The sequence below is a fragment of the Bubalus kerabau genome, chromosome 15, assembly GCF_029407905.1.
Source record: "Bubalus kerabau isolate K-KA32 ecotype Philippines breed swamp buffalo chromosome 15, PCC_UOA_SB_1v2, whole genome shotgun sequence".
NCBI lineage: Eukaryota > Metazoa > Chordata > Mammalia > Artiodactyla > Bovidae > Bubalus > Bubalus kerabau.
In genome coordinates, this window is record NC_073638.1 from 32464583 (window position 1) to 32487825 (window position 23243).

A 23243-nucleotide genomic window follows, 5' to 3' on the forward strand; every position below is an offset into this window, starting at 1 on the left:
TTCCTCCACTAGACTATGTTGTCGTGCAGTTGCTAAGTTGTGCCTGACTCATTGTGACCCAATGGACTGCAGCATGCCAGGCTTCCCTGTCCTTCACTATCTCCTGGAGTTTGCTCAAACTCATGTCCATTAAGCTGATGATGCTCTCCAACCATCTCATCCTCTGTCATTTCCGTCTCCTGCCTTATGTCTTTCTCGGTATCAGGGTCTTTTCCAGTGAGTTGGCTCTTGGCATCAGAGGGCCAAAGTATTGAAGGTTCAGCAACAGTTCCTTCCAGTGAATATTCAGGGTTGATTTCCTTTAGGATTGACTGATTTGATCTCCTTGCAGTCCAAGGGACTCTCGAGTCTCTTCTCCAGCACCACAGTTCAAAAGCATCACTAGACCATAAACCCCTGGAGTGCCAGACTGTGCTTTACCTATCTCTTTAGAGCCAGGTGCCAGCAAAGTTCCTGACATGTACTGGGGGCTCAATCAGTGCTGGTTGAATTGAACTGAATTGAATATAATAAATGAGGAGGCATGAAGTGAGAACCAGAAAGTTAATTTAAAAAATGGAAGCAAGCTTTCCCTTCTCTCTGTGGACAAAAGCTGGGAAGAGACCATTTTGGTAACAGGTAAAAACCCAGACTGAAGAAGACTGAAATGTACACCCCATCAGCTGGGCAACAGAAACCCCTGGGGTATACAAATATTTGGAGAAAGGTTATTGATTATAAAGTAAGAGTGCTGATAAATTACAAAGAATAAATATAACCAAAATAGGTATATAATATTAAGCCTTGCTATTGGGCTTTCCTTGTGGCTCAGCTGGTAAAGAATCTGCCTGCAATGTGGGAGACCTGGGTTCGATCCCTGGGTTGGGAAGATCCTCTGGAGAAGGGAAAGGCTATGTACTCTGGCATTCTGGCCTGGAGAATCCCATGGACTGTATAGTCTATGGGGTCACAAAGAGTTGGACACAACTGAATGACTTTTACTTTTTACTTTCATACTTCAGCCAAGTATAGCAAAGTTGGATCTGATGTGAAGAGCCAACTCACTGGAAAAGATCCTGATGTTGGGAAAAATTAAAAGTAAAAGGAGAAGGGAGCAGCAGAGGATAAGATAGTTAGATAGCATCACTGAGTAAATGGACATGAATTTGACCAAATTCCAGGATATAATGAAGGATAGGGAAGCCTAGCATGGTGTAATCCATGGGATTGGAAAGAGTTGAAGCAATTTAGCAACTGATCAACAATACAATAATCCCTTAAAAATTAGTGGAAAAGCTTTCAAATTGTTGCTTAGATTTTTGAGATGTTCATAATTATTTTTCAGTAGGTAATGCACGCACAGAGGATCCAATTTAAAAGATTTTAAAAGCTATTATTAGCAGTATCAATTTTATCTCTTTATAGGCCATTAGTTACTTGGATAAAAAAGTTTACTTTGTGTTTAAAGCAACCTCTGAGTGGAAATGCCGGTTAGCCTTTCTGATACTGTACCACCAGGGGCTGAAAGGCAGACCCTTCCATACAGCTGTGGAGTTGGCTGGCAGGTGAGATGTTGGCATCTAGATGCTGAGTAAGGCAAGAGTGACGGTGTTATCCCATCATACAGAATGGGTACCTGAGGCCTAGAAAGAAGATACTTTGCACAAGATCACTTAGTCACTGGTGGGGGACTTCCCTGGTGGTCCAGTGGTTGAGAATCCGCCTTGCAAGGCAGGGGACATGGGTTTGGTCCCTGCTCAGGGAACTAAGATCCCATATGCCACAAGGAAACCAAGCTTGTGTACTGCATCTAAGATCCAGCTGGGAAAGGCAGCTAAAACAAAAAAAGACACTGGTGGAACCCATCTGGGAAAGGCAGCTAGCCTCATTCTGCTGCTTTATTAGGCGCTTTATTTACCTTCTCGTCTTCCAGCCCAGGGCAGTTTCTTGGGACGTGCCCTGCCCAGCCCTCCTACTAAACTGTCCAGGAGACTTGGATCCTTCTTTCCCTTTGGAGAGGAGTTTTAGGGCTCTACAGCACTAAAACTGGGCTTTTGCAGCCCAGTGCAGTCCAGAGGGATGTGCACTGCCATCCTGGGGTCAGGACAGGCTCAGCACCTGCCTGCAGAGGCAAGAAGTCTCCTCTGACAGATGCTTTTGACAGTTTCAGGGCACAGTCAGATTCTCTTCAGAGAGGAGAGCACATTGGGATCTCGGGTTCGAAACAGGTCCCATTTCCTCATGTTGATTGAATTCTCTCCACCACAGACTTTATCTCTGGGTCCCCAGAAGAAGGACTTGCTAGCTCAAGAATGTGCCCAGTTGAACTTGATTTACTCTTCATAAAAGACTCAGAAGGGAAGTTGACTTTTTACCCATTCTCTCCTCGAAGCCATCAAAAGAATTATGAAATCGTTTCCAGATCATGAATTAACGTTCAGCTCTTTGGCCCTCCTCTCCCATGGTGCAGAAGCCAGGCGGGCGGGTTTCCTCCTCTCTGTGCGAGCATCATGGCCATTGCAGGACTCTGCTGCCTTCCTCTCTGCGCGGCTGTCTTCACCACACTCCATGCCCCAGGATCTGGTCCACCTGCACGAGTGGAGGAAACAAACCTGAAACACAGGCGTAGGGACTGTCCTTGTGTGTCCAAATGAGAGAGAGACTGTAAAGACAGTGTGATGGGGCAAGTTTTGAGGTTGTAATTCTGCAGAAAGGCAAGTCCCCTAGGAGGCCAGGGGTCTACATACCGAACTTCTGTCTCCCTCTGCAGCAGAACCACGTCCACGCACTGAATACACTGTCTTTATTGTGAGGGCTCCCGCCTTGCTCCAATCAACACGTTTCTCTAACCCCTTTAAGATGAACTTGTTAGAGGTGTCTCCACTGCCATGTGTTTCTAACTTCCTCTGATTAATTACGAGGCTTGGAAATGTGTGTGTGTGTTTCAGACACTGTGCTGTGGGTGATCATGGCGCTGAGCAAGTTCACTTCTTCAATGTTTAACGCTGAACTATTTTCTACTCTTGAGGTAGATGGGGAGAAGGGGCTTTGCATAGCCATGAATGTGTATTTTCATCTCTACTACTTTCTGCCCTGTATTGCTAACCTACTTGACTTCGTCCACCTTCAGCCAGATAGAAGAGTGAAAAGAGGCCAAGACACGGTGGGGGGTGGGGGGGTCATTGCTATTTAGGTAGGTACTGAAAGGAGGCGTTACTAAACTGTCCAGGAGACTTGGATCCTTCATTCCCTTTGGAGAGGAAAGTTTTAGGGCTCTGTGCCACGGTGATTTATCATAGATAGCAAAAATACTGGGTTGCCCAAAAGTTCACTCAGGTTTGTCCGTAAGATGTTATGGAAACACCTGAACGAATTTTTTGGCCAACCCACTATCTGTTGTCCAATGTAGTGCTAAGCTCTCTGCCTGCCTGTTCTGCAGAGCTATAAAGGGAAAAGCTTTCCCAGAGTTTTCTGGGAAAGGCCAGTGTACCCTGGCCAACTGAGCCTACGTTTAGGTGTTTCTCCGGTTCCCTAAATACCCATTTTCTGTCTGGCCTCCAGACAGCTAATCTAATCTACTTTATTTTGCTTCTCATAATTTCATTATTGGATGTAACCCTGTCCCAAAGTCTGGGCCTGTCGCGCCCGTGAAGCTTCTCCAATACCCTTTATAGTTCTTTCATTGATTCATTTACCCAATAAGTATTTGTCATCTCTGTGCTGGTTGCTGGTTATCCGAGGATGTAAAAGAGAAATATTTTCCCTTCATACCTTTGAAATGTATTGTTCAACCTCAAAGTTGTTTGTGGAACAAGAAATTGAAAACATGATGAGTGTGGTACTGATATACAGGGGGCTAAGGGAACACACGGTGTGTGTGTGCTGTGCTTCAGTCGTGCCAGATCTGTGACCCATGGACTGTAGCCCACCGGGCTCCTCTGTCCATGGCATTCTCTAGCATGAATACTGAAGTGGGTTTCCATGCCCTTTTCCAAGGAATCTTCCAGACCCAGGGATCACACCGCTGTCTCTTATACAGATTGCAAACGTGATAAGTATGGTACAGATATGTAGGGGCCTAGGGGCCAAAGAGTCCAAAATCCAGTACTTGGATGCAATCTCAAAAATGACAGAATGATCTCTGTTCGTTTCCAAGGCAAACCATTCAATATCACAGTAATCCAAGTCTATGCCCTGACCAGTAATGCTGAAGAAGCTGAAGTTGAACGGTTCTATGAAGACCAACAAGACCTCTTAGAACACCCAAAAAAGATGTCCTTTTTTATAGGGGACTGGAATGCAAATGTAGGAAGTCAAGAAACACCTGGGGTAACAGGCAAATTTGGCCTTGGAATACGGAATGAAGCAGGGCAAAGGCTAATAGAGTTTTGCCAAGAGAACACACTGGTCATAGCAAACACCATCTTCCAACAACACAAGAGAAGACTCTACACATGGACATCACCAGATGGTCAACACCAATATTAGATTGATTATATTCTTTGCAGCCAAAGATGGAGAAGCTCTATACAGTCAGCAAAAACAAGACCGGAAGCTGACTATGGCTCAGATCATGAACTCCTTATTGCCAAATTCAGCCTTAAATTGAAGAAAGTAGGGAAAACTATACCATTCAGGTATGACCCAAATCAAATTCTTTATGATTATAAAGTGGAAGTGAGAAATAGATCTGATAGATAGAGTGCCTGATGAACTATGGACAGAGGTTCGTGATATTGTACAGGAGACAGGGATCAAGACCATCCTCATGGAAAATAAATGCAAAAAAGCAAAATGGCTGTCTGGGGAGGCCTTACAAATAGCTGTGAAAAGAAGAGAAGCGAAAAGCAAAGGAGCAAAGGAAAGATATAAGCATCTGAATGCAGAGTTCCAAAGAATAGCAAGAAGAGATAAGAAAGGCTTCTTCAGCGATCAATGCAAAGAAATAGAGGAAAACAACAGAATGGGAAAGACTAGAGATCTCTTCCAGAAAATTAGAGATATCAAGGGAACATTTCATGCAGAGATGGCTCGATAAAGGACAGAAATGGTATGGACCTAACAGAAGCAGAAGATATTAAGAAGAGGTGGCAAGAATACACAGAAGAACTGTACAAAAAATATCTTCATGACCAAGATAACCACAATGGTGTGATCACTCACCTAGAGCCAGACATCCTGGAATGTGAAGTCAAGTGGGCCTTAGAAAGCATCACTACGAACAAAGCTAGTGGAGGTGAAGGCATTCCAGTGGAGCTATTTCAAATCCTGAAAGATGATGCTGTGAAAGTGCTGCACTCAATATGCCAGCAAATTTGGAAAACTCAGCAGTGCCCACAGGACTGGAAAAGGTCAGTTTTCATTCCAATCCCAAAGAAAGGCAATGCCAAAGAATGCCCCAACTACCGCACAATTGCACTCATCTCACATGTTAGTAAAGTAATGCTCAAAATTCTCCAAGCCAGGCTTCAGCAATACATGAAATGTGAACTTCCTGATGTTCAAGCTGGTTTTAGAAAAGGCAGAGGAACCAGAGATCAAATTGCCAACATCCGCTGAATCATTGAAAAAGCAAGAGAGTTCCAGAAAAACATCTATTTCTGCTTTATTGACTATGCGAAAGCCTTTGACTGTGTGGATCACAAGAAATTGTGGAAAATTCTGAAAGAGATGGGAATACCAGACCACCTGACCTGCCCCTTGAGAAACCTATATGCAGGTCAGGAAGCAACAGTTAGAACTGGACATGAAACAACAGACTGGTTCCAAATAGGAAAAGGAGTACGTCAAGGCTGTATATTGCCACCCTGCTTATTTAACTTCTATTCAGAGTATATCATGAGAAACACTGGGCTGAAGGAAGCACAAGCTGGAATCAAGATTGCCAGGAGAAATATCAATCACCTCAGATATGCAGATGACACCACCCTTATGGCAAAAAGTGAAGAGGAACTAAAAAGCCTCTTGATGAAAGTGAAAGAGGAGAGTGAAAAAGTTGGCTTAAAGCTCAACATTCAGAAAACTAAGATCATGGCATCTGGTCCCATCACTTCATGGGAAATAGATGGGGAAACAGTGGAAACAGTGTCAGACTTTATTTTTTGGAGCTCCAAAATCACTGCAGACGGTGATTGCAGCCATGAAATTATAAGATGCTTACTCCTTTGAAGGAAAGTTATGACCAGCCTAGAGAGCATATTCAAAAGCAGAGACAGTACTTTGCCAACAAAGGTCCGTCTAGTCAAGGCTATGGTTTTTCCAGTAGTCATGTATGGATGTGAGAGTTGGACTATAAAGAAAGCTGAGTGCCAAAGAGTTGATGGTTTTGAACTGTGGTGTTGGAGAAGACTCCTGAGAGTCCCTTGGACTGCAAGGAGATTCAACTAGTCCATCCTAAAGGAGATCAGTCCTGGGTGTTCATTGGAGGGCCTAATGTTGAAGCTGAAGCTCCAATACTTTGGCCGCCTGATGTGGAGAGCTGACTCATTTGAAAAGACCCTGATGCTGGGAAAGATTGAGGGCAGGTGGAGAAGGGACAACAGAGGATGAGATAGTTGGATGGCATCACCGACACAATGGACATAGGTTTGGGTGGACTCTGGGAGTTGGTGAGGGACAGGGAGGCCTGGCATGCTGCGGTTCATGGGGTCACAAAGTGTCAGACACGACTGAGTGACTGAAATGAACTGAAGAGGGACACATCGGAAGACACTTAATCCCGAATGCAGATGAATCAGGAATGGCCCCCCTGACAAAATCCCATTTATCTTAAAAGGATGAACTCACAAGAGTGCAGGTAGATAGGAGTCATGTGTGTGAAAGTTTTGAGGTAGAAAGGAGAAAGTGTATTGAAGGTAACAGAAGGCCCGTGTGGTTAGGATAGAATAATAGCCAGTATTAATTTGGCATTTGATGTACCAGGCCATGTTCAAAGCAGTTGACACATTTCAATTTTTTTTTTAACCTTCACATTAAGTCTATGATAAGGTAATTGAGAACACAGAGGAGTTAAGTAACTTTCCCAGGGCCACACAGCTAGGACATAACGTAACTGGGATATAAGCCAAGACAGCCTGGCTCTAATCCCTGCCCTCTGAACACAGCATCAAACTTCAGAGATAGCATAGGGAGGGCAGATGAGGACCATATCACACCATTCAGGAAGAGGAGACTGAAGATTGCAAGTCAATGTAGACCACACTGAAAGTTCAACACAGCACCTAGGTCTGCTACATACTAATTTCAGTCCTTTTCTCCATATGAAAATTGGGGAATCCACTAAGACTCTAGGGTTCCCAGGTGGCCTAGTGGTAAAGAATCGGCCTGCCAATGCAGGTGATATAAGAAAGGTGGCTTTGTTCCCTGGCTCAGGAAGATTCCCTGGAGTAGAAAATGGCAACCTACTCCAGTACTCTTGCCTGGAAAATTCCATGGACAGAGTAGCCTGGTGGGCTACAGTCCATGGGGTTGCAAGGAGTCTGACACAACTGAGCATGCACACACTGAGAATCCAGCTCCAGGTTACACACTGGAGAAAGAGAGGAAGCAGTCCAACTAGTCCAGGGCTAATAATTCCCTTCCCCCATAACTTTGAGGGAAAGAAGAGGTTTGTGTGGAATGGAGAACTGAAGGATTCACACAGCAAGGTGTACTTGAAGTGGCCTGCAGGAATCATTAGGGTCTAGACTAAAAAAAAAAAAAAAAACCAATGGAATGGTTGGCCATGCCTTTTAATTCTTTTGTTTTTTTTCAGCATGCACTTATCATGTATCTTCTCCCTGCCTGGTTTTCTGCTAGAAGCTGAAGCTAGGGCAGTGAATTGGACAAGTGAAATAGAAACCAGCATGAGCAAGGGGACGGGATGCATGTGAGAAAGTCTGTGACTGTGGGTGACAAAGAAGAGACTAGCTGGCACCCAAGGGTCATGGGGAAAGTTAATTGGAGCTGGGCTTCGGAGATGGGAAATGAGGACAGGGAGATAAAGCAAGTGATTGTTGAAGGTTCTATCAGTGTTGAATGGGATTTCTCTTCTTCCTAACTGATAATGAGAAGCCCTCACTAGTTCTTGGGTAGGAAAGAAAAACAATTTGTTTCTAGAATGCTTTGTCTGGCAGCTCTGCACAGGCCACACTGGATAGTGAAGAGACCCAAGTGTTAGTACAATGTTAGGGTGGGCAGGAGAAGCAAGGAACAGAGAAGTAGATCTGAATGCCATTTACTGTTTTTAACATTTTTTGAATGATTTGTTTGAAGTAGAGCTGATTTACAGTATTTTATTAGCTTCAGGGGTACCACATAGTGATTCAATAATTTTGTAGATTACACTCCATTTGAAGTTATAAAATATTGGCTATATTCCTGGTTTTATAAAATATATCTTTGTAGCTTATTTATCCTACACAGAGCAGTTTGGATCCGTTAGTTTCCTGCCCCTATCTCGCCCCTCCCCTGCCCTATCCCATTTATTTAAAATGGTCTTTTAAAAACTACCTTATAGTCGAGAATAGTTGGTTAACAATGTTGTGTTAGTTTCAGGTGTACAGCAAAGCAATTCAGTTAGACATGTATCTGTTCTTTTTCAAAATCTTTCCCCATTTAGGTTATTTAAAAATATTGGGTAGAGTTCCCTGTGCTGTACAGAAGGTCCTTGTTGATGATCTATTTTATATACAGTAAGTGTGCAGATGCTAATTCCTAATTTATCCCTTCTCCCCTACCTTTTCCCTTTGGTAACTCTTAAGTTCGTTTTTGAATTCACTGAGTCTGTTCCTGTTTTGTAAATAACTTCATTTGTATCATTTTTTAGATTCCACATATAAGTGATACCATATGATATGTCTTTGTCTGACTTCATTTAGTACGATACTCTCTAGGTTCATCCATGGTGCTGCAAATGGCATTATTTCATTTTTATGACTGAGTACTATTCCTTTGTATATATGTACATCTTTATCCATTCATGTGTCAATGGATTTAGGCTGTTCCCATGTCTTGGCTACTGTAAATAGTGCTGCTCTGAACATTAGGGTGCATTTATCTTTTTGAATTAGAATTTTCATATTTTTCTGGATATATGTCCAAGAGTGGTAACTCTATTTTTAGTTTAAGGAACCTCCATAGTGGCTGTACCAACTTATATTCCTACCAACAGTGTAGTAGGGCTCCTTTCTTCACACCCTCTCCAGCATTTATTGTTTGTAGACTTTTTGATGATGGCCATTCTGACTGTGTAAGGTGAGATACCTCATTGCTGTTTTGCTTTGCACTTCTCTAATAATTAGTGATGTTGAGCATCTTTTCATGTGCTTTTTGGCCTTCTGTATGTCTTTGGAGAAATGTCTGTTTAGATCTTCTGCCCATTTTTTGATTGGGTTGCCTGTTAAATATCATTTACTCTTATTTCTCACTTTTCTTACATACTCTTTAAAATTGTAAATTAGGTTGTCCTCTCATACTTGGAAATCAAGGGTAAACCAGCTTCTCTTGGTCTCTAAAAGTAGACAAGATTTCTGGTTGATAGCTCGGATCAGTTTTATTAACCCAAAACTACCTCTCAACTTGGCACCTCTTCAGCCAGAAACAAACATATTATTCACCCTGGATTGTCCTGAAAGGGGTAAGAGAAATGAGTGTAATTTAAGGAGACGGTCCTTAATTAAATGAGCCACTTGGTAAACTTCAATGGCTGCCTTGTTTTGGCTAGGCAATTTTTTTAAATTTTAATATACTTTTCCAAATCTTCTTGTTTGTTGGAGAGTTTATCATAGTTGGCTTTTACCTGGTAAATTTTTATTTAATCTGTGGCGGATGCTGTGTCAGGTTGACCGGATTTCAGGATAGGCATTGTACCCTCCTGCCAAAGCAGTGAATGCAGCCCGTTGTGTGGTGAGTTCTCAGCGTGACACACAGTACCCAGGATTTCAGTGCAGCCAGAGGGGTGAATAGGGTAGATTTTTTTATTTGCATGCACAAAGTCTCCCTCCTCCAACTACCCCTCTGAGTGGGCTTTCCTCCACTCCACATGTATATTTTCACTATTAACCTAATGTCACACATTTTGTCGGTTACCATTATATTATGTGTGGGTAGAGATGCTGTAGCAATGAGTGACTGCTGCATGTAGTCAAACAGATCAATCCAGAATGATCGTATGATTTTAGTGAACACCCTGCATCACCACTTACCACTTGTAGAACTGAGGGAGTGTCTGTGTGTGTATACACACACACACACACACACACACACACAAAATCTGGTTTCGCCCCCAACATTTTTTCCCCTGTGGCATTGCAGAACTCTGGAACCGAAAGGAATTTACAGATGAGAAAGTTTATCTGCATTATTTAAAGACAAAGAAACTGAGGCCTAGACAGGAAAGGGGGCCAGATGCCACAGGCCACAGAGCTAATAAGGAAGTTCAGGGATTGAAACACAGATTTCCAGATCCTGGCCTCTCTGTGTATCTCACCATGTTAAATCCTCATACTTGATTCTTAAAGAAACATGGATCTTCAAGACTGGAGACCCATGTGAAAAAGCACATGAAAAGATACTCAACATCACTAATTATTAGAGAACTGTGACTTCCCTGGTGGCTCAGATGGTAAAGCGTCTGCCTACAATGCAGGAGACCTGGGTTTGATCCCTGGGTTGGGAGAATCCCCTGGAGAAGGAAATGGCAACCCACTCCAGTGTTCTTGCCTGGAAAATTCCATGGACAGAGGAGCCTGGTAGGCCACAGTCCATGGGGTCGCAAAGAGTCGGACATGACTGAGCGACTTCACTTCACTTTGCAAATCAAAACTACAATGAGGTATCACCTTACACTAGTCAGAATGGCCATCATCAAAAAGTCTACAAACGATAGATGCTGGAGAGGATGTGGAGAAAAGGGAACTCTCCTACACTCATGGTGACTTACAGTGTTGAAAAAAAAAAAAAACCCATTAATTTAGAAGTTATCTGCAAAGATATGCCCTGAACTCAGGTCTCTGGACTCCCAGACCAGAGCCATTTAACTGTTCTGTGGTAGAGGTATTGAGTGCTGTTTAGATGTACTTGGAAATGTATAGTGAAAATAGTTTTAAAAATTCCCTGAACCCTATACCCTGTAGTTCTTGGCCTCTTCAAGCTCTGACCTCATCATCTGATTGCTGTCTATATTTTTCTTAAACAAGTTGAGGAACTGTAGAGAAGTGGCTTAGAGTGTGCTGAGACAGCCCAGTGATTTGATATTATAACACTTCCAGTCAACAGAGTTAATTACTTCAAATGTGCAGCTTAAGTGTAGCCATTGAATGAGATCAGAATCAGTTCCTGGAAATCAGGCTTTGATAATGAGAGCTTTGCAAGGCAAGAGCCACAGTGAAGGGGAAGCAGCCCAGTGGGGTTCTAATATCTTGGTGCCACATTGCCCCTGTCAGGGTTGACTGAAAGGGAAGTGGGTATCTTGTCCTACCCTCTTTGACCTGCTCATTATAGAAGCCCCCTAGTATTTCCAAGCAGGAGCTACACAGGGCTGCCCACTTCAGAATCCTGTCCCCCATGGGTTGTCTTCCCATGGCAACCCTCTGTATGCTGGACTGTTCTTCTCTACCTACCCTCAGTACCCCTTCTTCCACCCCCACTGGCCTGTTTTGGGTTCCAGCTCTATCTTCTGCTCTCCTTTGTGATGGTCAGGGGTCTCACTCACTGGTCTATTTGAGGACATTACTGTTAAAATATGGAGAATTTATCATTTGTGGGATCTGCAACTCTGTCAGTCAGCTAGGGCTGCCATAAGCATATATAACACTTTTGACTGGGTGACTTAAACAAAAGAAATTTGTTTTCCCATAGTTCTGGAGGGTGAAAGTCCAAGATCAAGGTGCTGGCAGGGTGGACTTATCCTGGAGGTTCTCCCTTTAACTTGCAGAAGGTCACCTTCTTATAGTATATTTACATGGCTAAAATTTCTCTGTGCACAGGCATCCCTGGTGTCTGTCTCCTCTTATAAGGACACCAGTCATATTGGATTAGGGCCTGGCTCTTATGACCTCATTTAACCTTAGTTGTCTCCCTAAAGCTCTCATCTCCCAATACAGCCATATTGGGGATTAGGTACTATAACCTGTGAATTTTGCAGAGGCAAGACTGAGTCCATAACAGGACCACAGGTAGGTTCCTCTCTAATAGAGATGTCTGCAGCCTTATCTCAGAGCAGTAACTCTCTGAAAGCAACTGTGTATGTCATCTCTGCAGGCAAGTGAGGAATGTGATTTGGACAGAGACCTCTACCCCTGTATACACATCTCCAAGGCTGCCTACAAATAAAGCCACATCTGAACAACTAAAGATCTGCATTCCAAATCTCCAGGTGATAGATAAGTTGAATGATAAAACCTCCTGCCCAGGTGGCATTTTCAGTAGACTCAGAGAAATACCAAAGGGATGTGCCCATAGTCCTCACCAGTTAGCCAGTTTCATTCAGTTTGATGAGTTGGATTTCATTTTAATTATTTGGAATGTAGGAAGATGTATTATATATGGGTTAGTTATATATAAATGTGAGTGTTATGTATGTATGGAAATATGTTTTTTCACTCTAAGCTTTGAAAAGGTTACAGAAAGTTCATATGTTAGACTAGATGCTAGAGACCAAGGTCAGCACAGTCAGGGGTATCACTGTGCATCATGAGGCCACTGACTATGCCAGTGAGCCAGGCAACTGCATTAGGCACCAATAATAATGATAATAGTTAACTGTGAACAAACCATGATTTTTATCTGTCTTCACTGTGACTCTGTGAGGGTGGTGTTCTGTTATTCCCACTTTATAGAACGGGAACCAAGGCGTACTTTGCTCAGGGTCAGACAACTACTAAGTGTGGAAGGAGTACCTGTCTGATAATGAAATGCAGGTATTGTGCTCACTCTGAATAAAACACAAACACTTAGTGATGAAAAACGGCAAGGAACTTCCCTGCCGCTCCACTGATGAGGACTTCACCCTACAATGCAGGGGGCTGGGTTCCATCCCTGGTTGGAGAGCTAAGATCCCACATGCCCCAGTAGCCAAAAATAAAAATAAAAACATAAAACAGAAGCAATATTGTAAAAAATTCAATAAAGACTTAAAAAAAAAAGAAAAGCAGGGATAATCCATGTTGTTGTCTCAGTGTTGCAGCATTTGAAAGATTGAGGTGATTGGTTGGAGGATAAGTTGCTGGAGAAACCCCAAAGAGACGAGACCTGAGCCAAACCTTGAAACATAAGTAAAATTCAGAGAGGAACAGAGGTGGGGAAAGAGAGTATGCTAAACCGGAAGCATGTGCTGAGTCGCTTCAGTCGTGTCCAACTCTGCAATGCCATGGACTATAGCCCACCAGGCTCCTCTGGTCCATGGGATTCTCCAGGCAAGAATTCTGGAGTGGGTTGCCATTTCCTTCTCCAGATGATCTTCCTGACCCAGGGATCATATCTGAGTCTCCTATGGCTCCTGTATTGCAGGTAGATTCCTTACCACTGAGCCACCGGGGAAGCAGAACTGGAGGCAGAAATGGCAAATTGAGTGGAGAGAACCAGAAGACTTTCTGGCAAGCTTTATGTAAAGGTTTGGAAATACAAATGAAGAGAGGCTGTGTTCCTATTTGTCAAGACAAACTCTGGACTCCACCTTGAAGGGGAAGCAAAGCTTGTGTTGAATCTAAGTGGCTTGGATCTAGACTGGTCAGTTTTCACAGACAGCAGTTCACCTGCATCCGAGAAGTGAGCTTTTTAGTCAATATGTAGGAATTGGTCTATTGAAACTGTTTTAATTGCAAATAGCCACTAGCCCTTCTGCTTATTAAAAAATAATAAATGTCAGGAACATAAAAAAAAAATATTTCTGTAGCTTTTTGTAGCTTTGCTCTTTCATGGGTGCAGATGGACTTGAATGAAATTGTTGTTTGTTTGTGCCACAGTCTGAGTGAAAGTGTGAACCGGAAAAAACTTTCTACACAATCATTCATCTTACATTCTCAGTAAAAAACATGCTTCACGTTGTCAGTTCAGATTTTGAGACTCCCATGACACAGGCTCAATTACCTTGAAGTCATTGAATTCTCATCCATTAGATGAAGATGTATATGAAGATGACCTCAGAATTCCTTATTTCCCAACATATGTGTCCTCTTTCTTCATGGATTTACATGATCCACCACTTTAGTTATGTCAGTGGGGGTATCTGTGTGTTTCCAACCAAAGGCAGCTTCTTACACGTTTCTGGATCTCTTATATAGATCTAAATGCTCACATTGCCTTTTTCCTAAACTAGATTTCTCTTCTCTTAGGAGATGAAGTAATAGAGAACAGAGGACTTTGGTGAGAACTTTTATTACACAGTAATTTTACATTTAAGAAATTGTTTCACAGAGATGGTATCAGAAGTAACAGGAATAAGTTGTTGTGAAAGTGAGAGCATTACCACTATGATATTGGTTGTGAGGATAGTAGACAGCCAGAGGAGGGAAAGCTGGCTGGGAAATTCTCAAAATTCTAGTCCGTAGGGTAAATCTTTAAGGGAGGGGTGCTTGGAGACAATAGGCTTTGTGATGGAATCATGTTAAACCAGCATGTCCTCAAACTGTCATTCTATAAAATGGACAAAACCCAATTTCTCATATCATCAAATGTCATTTTCTGAGCACCACTTCCTGTGTCAGGGAAGGGAAATATCAAGGAATATAAGTGATGGTCCCAGTCTAGGAGATCATGGTTTACTTCTGGAGGCTTAGACCTAACTCAAGCATAATTAACATAAAATACATAGCAATTTATAGGAAATCCTAAACCATCACCCAGAACCCAACAGTTTGCAAATAATGCTGTGCATCAGAATCAGCTGGGGGCTTGTGAAAGGACAGAGTCTCAGGCTGTATTCCTGGAAATTCTGAGTTGGAGCCTTTGCTTCTCGGTTGTTTTTTGTTTTTTTAACAAGCTCCAAGTCCATTAAAGACTGCTGGTGAAGACAATAAGGGTATGGGGGAGTGGGGTGGACTATCACTTTGGGCTGGGGCATAATGGAAACCACACACCCCCCCACCCCCAGCATTGAGCACAGAGGTGGAAGATACAGGTTCATAGAGCTGAGGGTATATGTACGTGGAGACAATCGGGGTGGAGTGAGGGGGTTTAATAGGAGGTGGTGTCCACTGGGTAAATGCCTGGATGGCCTGTGGACTAACTCCACTCTGTGAGAGCAGGAAGAGAAGACTGGCTTGGTTCTTTCAGATAGGGATCTTGATGGTCTGGCAAGGCTAGTGGAAGGGAGAAGAAAGTAGGTATTGGATCTTTTATTGGGCACTCACCTGGTAAAGCTCCTTGGGAGAAAGAGGAGGGTGGATGGGTGCCTATGTCTTTTTCCCTCCCTGTCTGCTCAGTGAAGCTAACTGATCTCTAGCACAATGTACTAGGTGTACATTAAAGGGTGTACTTTAAACAAAACACTAAGATTAGCCAATCCACTTACCTCCCCCAAAGGAGCTCGCTCACCCAGAGGAAGCCTGACAAATGACCACGTAAAATATTATGCTTTTAAGAAGGTCCCTTATATCTCAGAGAGTCAATAGTCCATTATGTCAGTTCCCATCCACTGGCTTCTTTCTCAGCTATTTATATTTCCATTTAGTTGAAGCGTAGGCAAAGCTCACCAAGGCCCAGAAAATTAGAGTTATCAGAGCCTCGTTAGTTATCTCTTCTACAACCATCTATCTTTTTCATTCCACCCACTCTGGGCCCAGCAGTTTGGCTCCTGCTTTCACTTCCTTTTGAGACTTTCCAGTGTGAGGTCCTGCTTTTTCCAATGTCTCCACTGCTGATCCTTTGACTATATCTTTTCCTCTTCTGTTCTTCTGGTATTTGTTTTTTTCATGGGGAGAAGAGAAGAGAAGAATGAAGACTTGGTGAGAGAAAACATTTTCTGTACTGGTTTTCCTGCATTCTGTTGTCTTCTCTATATTTTTTTTAATTTAAATTTATTTATTTTAATTGGAGGCAAATTACTTTACAATATTGTATTGGTTTTGCCATACATCAACATGAATCTGCCACGGGTGTACACATGTTCCCAATCCTGAACCTCCCTCCCACCTCCCTCCCCATACCATCCCTCTGGGTCATCCCAGTGCACCAGCCCCAAGCATCCTGTATCCTGCATTGAACCTGGACTGGCAATTCGTTTCTTATATGATATTATACATGTTTCAATGCCATTCTCCCAAATCATCCCACCCTCTCCCTCTCCCACAGAGTCCAAAAGACTGTTCTATACATCTGTGTCTCTTTTGCTGTCTAGCATACAGGGTTATGGTTACCATCTTTCTAAATTCCATATATATGCATTAGTATACTGTATTGGTGTTTTTCTTTCTGGCTTACTTCACTCTGTATAATCGGCTTCAGTTTCATCCACCTCATTAGAACTGATTCAAATGTATTCTTTTCAATGACTGAGTAATACTCCATTGTGTATATGTACCACAGCTTTCTTATCCATTCATCTGCTGATGGACATCTAGGTTGCTTCCATGTCCTGGCTATTATAAACAGTGCTGTGATGAACATTGGGGTACATGTGTCTCTTTCGATTCTGGTTTCCTCAGTGTGTATGCCCAGCAGTGGGATTGCTGGGTCATAAGGCAGTTCTATTTCCAGTTTTTTAAGGAATCTCCACACTGTTCTCCATAGTGGCTGTACTAGTTTGCATTCCCACCAACAGTGTAAGAGGGTTCCCTTTTCTCCACACCCCCTCCAGCATTTATTGCTTGTAGACTTTTGGATCGCAGCCATTCTGACTGGTGTGAAATGGTACCTCATAGTGGTTTTGATTTGCATTTCTCTGATAATGAGTGATGTTGAGCATCTTTTCATGTGTTTGTTAGCCATCTGTATATCTTCTATGGAGAAATGTCTATTTAGTTCTTTGGCCCATTTTTTGATTGGGTCGTTTATTTTTCTGGAATTGAGCTGCAGGAGTTGCTTGTATATTTTTGAGATTTTACTTCTCTGTTTACATCCTATACCTTGCACACTCATTGGTCTGTGTGCTCAGTCATGTCCCACTCTTTGTGACCCCTGGACTATAGCCTGCCAGGCTCCTCTGTCCATGGACTTTTCCAGGCAAGAATTCTGGAGTGGGTAGCCATTTCCTTCTCCAGGCGATCTTCCTGACCCAGGGATTGAACCCAGGTCTCCTGCATTACAGGCAGATTCTTTACCATCTGAGCTTCCAACGAAGTCCTCTTGCTGGCCTAATCTTCCTTAAACAGCACTCAGAATCACAGGAGCTAGGACAGGTATATATTGACACTGAGATAAACTGCCTTGAAAAATAAAGTTAGGGAGTAAGAAGAGATACTTGAAAAGGGGAACTTACCATCACAAAGACAATCTGTTCCACTGCTGAACAGCATGGATGGTTGAGAAAATATTCCTTTGTTCAGTGCTATGAGGATGATCTCAGAACTGTCCAGCTATTTTTGCCTTCTGAAGTTACACAAAATATATCACATTGTTCTTTTACAGTATAGAACTCTGTATGTATGTAGAATTTCCACACACATACATGTACACAATCATACATACACACAGAGCCTCAAAGTCTTCTCTTTCCAGCTAAGCACCTCTGCTGCTGCTGCTGCTAAGTCGCCTGATTCATGTCCAACTCTGTGCGACCCCATGGACTGCAGCCCACCAGGCTCCTCCATCCATGGGAGTTTCCAGGCAAGAGTACTGGAGTGAGGTGCCACTGCCTTCTCTGAAGCACCTCTAGTTCTTGCAATTATGACTCAACAATTTCCATCTCACTTACTGTCCTTTTGACCAACTCAGGTCATAAAACTGTGAACTCAAGATACAGTCAGACCACACAACCTAGAAAGGACTTTTCCTCCCTTTTATTGGGTACTGTGCTTTTGTTCAAACACCCTAGCTTACATTAGCATTTTGAAAGCCAGTGACACTGTTGATACCTATCATGCTTGCAGTCAACTAAGATCTATAGACTTGCAATCTAAGTTAAGGACTTGAAAGACATCTCTGTTCAATTTAATCTTGTGAGTTTGGCCCATATTGTCTTCTGGCAAGATCTTTCTAGATGATGATTCTTTCAGCAATGGCTTTCCTTCCTAACTTTGTGTAATCTCCAATTTGATAAGAAAATTGTCAATTTTTTTTTTCATAATATATTGTTGAGTATAACTAATAAGTTAAAAACAGTTTTATAATGCAATCTTACTTTACTGAAAATACCCGTTATTTGTACAAAAACAATCTGGATGAAGATATACTAAAATGTTAACAGTCCTTATCTCTGATTATAAGACTTACAATTTTTAATTTCTGGTTATACCTTTGTCTGATTTACTAAATTAGTTACTTTTAAAAGGAGTCCTTCTAACTGAAAAGACTGGTTTTGATTGTATGGTATCTATTGTTACCTAATTGCTGTGAGTTTCTTGAGTCTTTAACTTGACAAAGTTTCTTGAGAACAGGGAAGCTGTGCTTCATAATCTCCCAAGGAGCTGGCACAAAGCTTGACTGACTGGGTTTGCTTTTAAATTAACTTGTCCTTCCTCCAGTGCTGAAGGTATGGCCTTTGGTTTGACTTTTCTCTCATTCATATCAATGTCTTAAAATAATGGGAACACATGTTTTATCTACATCAACACTTAAGCAAATAAGGCTGATTCATTTACTGGTGAATGATTATTCAGTGGGTTAACAAATCTATTGAGCCAATTGAAAGCCTATTATTTTGATTTACCATGGTTCGCTCAAAATTCTACAATGTAAACATAAATAATGGAATAATTTTGGTGAGAGACTATTGGTGAACCCTCCAAGTACTGTTTTATTGAGACAAGCACTGTGCTAAGAATTCCTACAAATGGAGATGAAGACAGGACTCTTGATGTCAACTCTGGGAGATGGTGAGGGACAGGGAGACCTGGCGGGCTGCCGTCCATGGGGTCACAAGGAGTCGGGCGTGACTAGGCAACTGAACAACAGCAGCAGTTGGTGAGGTAAGACTTCCAAGAGCAAAAAGATGTCAGGGTACATATTGGGACATTGATTGGTGTTTGATACTGTCTTTAGGTATTCATTACATTTCTCTCTTCAACAGAGCATTTGGTCAAGGAGAATGAGGGGTGAGAATAGGACTTTGTTCTCCAGTTGTAACCCCTAGAAGATAACAAACTGAAACTCATAGAAAAGTTATTCATATACATTTTTTCTACATATTTGTTTTAGAAAAATGTAGAAATTACAATTTTTCTATTAGGTAGAAATAATTTACTATGGCAAGTAATCCCCTCCCCTTCTCAGTCTTCCTTGCTCCCTGCATCCCACAGTGCTGTCCGCTCTGTATCCGTGAGGCAGACTCGGTGAACCATGGTTCTTCCATCTCCCACTGCTTTCCCGTTATCTGGGGTCTCTGGGAAAGATGGGCTGAGAAGGTCCTTTGTCCTTCAGTAACCACACACAGTTTACATGGAAAATCTGACTGATAAAGCCATGTGTGCTCACAAAAGGCAAAAACCATGAGGAGGTACTACAAAATTATCTAATTTATATATGTCATTAACTTGTAACCAATGCTTCACTCTTAAAGTCTGGTATGCAAAGAGTTGACTCATTGGAAAAGACTCTGATGCTGGGAGGGATTGGGGGCAGGAGGGGAAGGGGATGACAGAGGATGAGATGGCTGGATGGCATCACTGACTCGATGGATGTGAGTCTGAGTGAACTCCGGGAGTTGGTAATGGACAGGGAGTCCTGGTGTGCTGTGATTCATGGGGTCGCACAGATTTGGACACGACTGAGCAACTGAACTGAACTGAACCCCTCCTTAGGTAAGGATCTTTTTTTCCCTTCATTCTTATCGACTTTTCTCATTCTTGAAAAGCCGAAAAACTGGCCTAGAAAATGAATGACTCTTTCCCTCTCTGCCTTTCTCTCTCTATTCTTCCTTCCCTCCCTTCCTCTTAGACTATAATTCTATTGAATCCTCCAAACAACAAAGAAAAAGAAGAATTATTACCTTCTCTTTAAGTTTCAGATTTTTCACCTTTAAGAAGGAGAAGAAAATTCCCCAAATTTGCACAGCTAGTGAGGGGCAGAGGCATGGTTCAAAGAGACATCTTTCTACTCCAAAGCTAGTATCAACCAAATAATAGGTACCAGCAGGGCAGGTACTGGCCTCCATCTCTCTCCTTCTAGGACCTGATATAGATCTTGGCAGAGGATGATCACCAATAAATTTTCTTTGAATTGCATTTTAGTTTGGATCTCAGAACCCTGAGTTGGACAGAACCTCACATGTCACCCAGTACCTTGCTCCCATAAGGCAGGGACGCACCTGCCAATCTGGAAGGAATGGGTCTTATTTAATTCTCTTTGCTTCTCTCATCACCCCTGAACAGCTCTTCAGGCCAGAGTCCTATACCATGAAGCATGCTGATTTGTCTTTTAACTAACTTAATTTTTTTTTCATATAAATAAGATTAATATATTTTCATTATAGAAAATAAGCTCAGTAAAAAGAAAATTTTAAACCATACAGATATTTTTAAACAAAAATGCAGTCATATGATACAAACTTTTATAACCAATTCCTTCACTCAACAATGTATTGTAAACATCTTGCAATGTTAATGATTATAGATGAATATCATCTTCAATGATCCCATAGCTTTGTGCTTCATGGATGGCTGGATAAATTATCAGTCATTAGCTAGTTCCTTGCAGATTAATATTTAGATAACAACTCTAAAAACTTTCAAATAAATGGTTTCTAGATGATGTCATTCATCCAGAGATTTGCTAGCAGGAGTGCAAGAGTCACTCATTTCTCAAGTTTGCTTCACTTTAAGTCTAGGCCATACTATATATGCACAGTGGATCAGAGAAGAAGACATTTTTGTGTGTATATGGAAATATTACATTTAACTTGGTACACTGTAGCACAAAATGTATCAAATGGTTAAAGTATAAAGAGTTCAGATGTAAAACTCAGAATTAATTTAAGATGACATATATATAGAATCAGTTCCAAAAGCAACAGCCTATCATATATGGAAATATGTTTTAATGTGAGAAAAATGTATAAATAGTGTTCTAATATTATGATCAACAAGGTAATGCTTATTTAACTTATGGGAAATAATGTATTTGTTAATTTAATGTTTTATATTTCCTTCTTCCTACTTCTTTTTGGGGGAAATGATAAAAGTGTTTTCTACCTATGAATTTTTGTGTATCAGACAAGATACAACATGAAAAACAAACAGAAGGCATTTAACACAGAGAGCTAGTTATAAAAGATGAAGAGATGAAATCGATGTTGATCCAATAGAGAGAACCATATGGTACTACCAGCACCACCAAAGAAGGATTGCTGACACCAAAGTTAGAATCATCAAAGCAATGAAGCCACTTCCACAGTTGCTGCCAGAAGCCAAAGAAGAAAAGGAGGGATAATAATAACTTTTCTCTACTCCCAGTATGTGGAACCCATTAGAAAGGCAGTTGCACAAAAGTCTGAGCAGTGTATGGACAGTCAGGTATGGGAATGACAGACAATAGATAAATAACTGACACTATTACCTTCCTACCACTTGGTAACATGGAGGAAGCTTCATATGGATCACAGCCTTGTCTGACCCAATGAAACTATGAGCCACCCAAGATGGATGGGTCACATTCAAGAGTTCTGATAAAACGTAGTCCACTGGAGAAGGGAATGGCAAACCACTTCGGCGTTCTTGTCTTGAGAACCCCATGGACAATATGAAAAGGCAAAAAGGATGCTGAAAGATGAACTCTCCAGGTTGGTAGGTGCCCAATATTTTACTGGAGAAGAGTGAAGAAATAACTCCAGAAAGAATGAAGAGGCTGAGCCAAAGTGGAAACAACGCCCAGTTGTGGATGTGATTGGTGGTGAAAGTGAAGTCCAATGCTGTAAAGAGCAATATTGCATAGGAACCTGTAATGTTAGGTCCATGAATCAATGTAAATTGGAAGTGGTCAATCAGAAGATGGCAAGAGTGAGCATTGACATTTTAGGAATCGGTGAACTAAAATGGACTGATATGGGTGAATTTAACTAGATGACCATTATATCTGCTACTGTGGGCAAGAATCCCTTAGAAGAAATGGAGTAGCCCTTATAGTCAACAAGAGTCTGAAATGCAGTACTTGGGTGCAATCTCAAAAACGACAAAATGATCTCTGTTCATTTCCAGGGGAAACCATTCAATATCACAGTAATCCAAGTCTATGTCCCAACCACGAATGTTGAAGAAGCTGAATGGTTCTATGAAGACCTACAAGACTGTCTAGAACTAACACCAAAAAAAGATGTCCTTTTTCATCATAGGGGATTGGAATGCAAAAGTAGAAGTCAAGGGATACCCGAAGTAACACAAATTTGGCCTTGGAGTATAAAATGAAGCAGGGCAAAGGCTAACAGAGTTTTGCCAAGAGAACACATTGGTCATGGCAAACACCCTCTTCCAAAAACACAAGAGACAACTCTATACATGGACATCACCAGATGGTCAATAGTGAAATCAGACTGATAATATTCTTTGCAGCTGAAGATGGAGAAGCTCTATACAGTCAGCAAAAACAAGACCAGGAGCTGACTATTGCTCAAATCATGAACTCCTTGTTGAAAAACTCAGACTTAAATTGAAAAAACTAGGGAAAACCACTAGACCATGCAGGTATGACCTAAATCAAATCCCTTATGACTATACAGTGGAGGTGACAAGTAGATTCAAGGGATTACATCTGACAGAGTGCCTGAAAAACTATGGATGGAGGTTCACAACACTGTACAGGAGGCAGTGATCAAAAGCATCTCCAAGAAAAAGAAATGTAAAAATGCAAAATGGTTATCTGAGGAGGCCTTACAAATAACCGAGAATAAAAGACTAGTGAAAGGCAAAGGAAAAAAGGAAAGATATACCCATCTGAATGCAGAGTTCCAAAGAATAGAAGGAGAGACAAGAAAGCCTTCCTAAGTGTACAATGGAAAGAAATAGATGAAAACAATGGGAAACAATAGAGGAAAAGAATGGGAAAGACTAGAAATCTCTTCAAGACAGTTGGAGTTACCAAGGGAATATTTCATGCAAAGATAGGGACAATAAAAGACAGAAATGGTATGGTCCTAACAGAAGCAGAAGATATTAAGAAAAGATGGCAAGAATACACAGAAGAACTATACAAAAAAGATC

General features: G+C 41.7%; 1 long non-coding RNA gene across 2 annotated transcripts in view; it reads left to right on the forward strand.

Moving 5' to 3' along the window:
- Positions 1–13800, forward strand: part of LOC129628855 (uncharacterized) — a 102580-nt gene extending 88780 nt beyond the window's left edge. For both annotated transcript variants that reach the window (XR_008702943.1, XR_008702944.1), the window contains exons 2-3: positions 12220–12334; positions 13468–13800. This is a non-coding gene — a long non-coding RNA (uncharacterized LOC129628855). The remainder of the gene's footprint in view (positions 1–12219; positions 12335–13467) is intronic.
- The last annotated feature ends 9443 nt before the right edge of the window (positions 13801–23243 follow it).